At 43.3% G+C, this 1,298-nt stretch overlaps 1 protein-coding gene across 1 annotated transcript in view; it reads right to left on the bottom strand.

Annotated features, from left to right (window-relative positions):
* LOC106877328 (dynein axonemal heavy chain 2) overlaps positions 1–1,298 on the bottom strand; it is a 141,464-nt gene that overhangs the window by 1,096 nt on the left and 139,070 nt on the right. The window lies entirely within an intron of this gene.

Genomic DNA, 1,298 nt, shown 5'->3' with positions numbered 1-1,298 from the left:
TCGTTCTTACGTACGTACGTTCGTTCGTTCGTTCATTCGTACGTATGTACGTATCCACATACGTACGTTTGTTCTTTCGTTCGTTCGTACAATCCTTAATATCGTTCATACGTACGTACGTTACTTCGTTCGTTCTTACGGTCATTCCTACGGACGTACGTTCGTTCGTTCGTTAGTACGTAGGTACGAACGTACGTAAGTTTCTGCGTTCTTTCGTTCGTTCGTACATACGTAATTATGTACGTACGTTCTTTCGTACATACGTTCGCTCATTCCTTCATTTCTTTTCTTCGTTAGTTCGTTCGTACGTACTATCGTTCATTCGTACATACGTTCATTCGCTCGTTCGATCTTTCATACGTATGGACGTATGAATGTTTCCGTTCCCTCATTCGCTCGTCCGTACGTAAGTTCGTTCGTTCGGTCGTTCGTTCGTTCATTCTTACGTAAGTACGTACTTTCGTTCGTTCATTCATTCGTACGTACGCACGTTCGTGCGTATGTACGTACGTACGTTCGTTTGTTCATTCGTTGGTTCATTCTTTCGTTAGTTCGTTCGTAGGTACGTACGTATGTACGTTCGTTTGTTCATTCGTGCGTACGTACGATCGTTCGTTCGTACTAATCTACGTACGCACGTTCGATCGTTAGTTCGTACGTACGCATGTACGTACGTATGCAGGTACGTACGTTCGTTCGTTCGGTCGTTCGTACGTATGTACGTACCTTCGTTAGTTCGTTCGTTCGTACGTACGTTTGTTCGTACGTACGTTCGTTCGTTTGTACGTCCGTACGTACGATTGTTCGTGCGTACCTAAGTACATACATACGTTCGTTCGTTCGTACGTACGTACGTATGTACGTACCTTCGTTAGTTCTTTCGTTACTTCGTTCGTTCGTACGTCCTTACGTTCGTTCATTCGTTCGTTCGTTACTTCATTCAAACATACGTACGTACGTACGTTCGTTTGTTCGTCCGTTCGTTCGTACGTACGTTTGTTCGTTCGTTCGTTCGTATGTATTTACGTACGTATGTACGTTCGTTGTTTCTTTAGTTCGTTTGTTCTATATTTCGTTCGTACGCACGTACGTTCGTACGTACATTCGTACTTTCGTTCGTTCGTTCGTACGTACATACGTACTTTCGTTCGTTCAATCTTTCGTTCGTTCATTCGTTCTTTTGTTCCTTCGTTCTTACGTTACATTATTTCGTTCGTTCAATCGTTCGTACGTACGTTCGTTCGTTCGTTCTTTCGTACGTACGTCTGTTCGTTCGTTCGTACGTATGTACCTACATT

Source organism: Octopus bimaculoides, chromosome 25 (assembly GCF_001194135.2).
Source record: "Octopus bimaculoides isolate UCB-OBI-ISO-001 chromosome 25, ASM119413v2, whole genome shotgun sequence".
In the NCBI taxonomy this organism is placed as follows: domain Eukaryota; kingdom Metazoa; phylum Mollusca; class Cephalopoda; order Octopoda; family Octopodidae; genus Octopus; species Octopus bimaculoides.
This window is presented reverse-complemented; position numbering and strand designations above follow the sequence as displayed.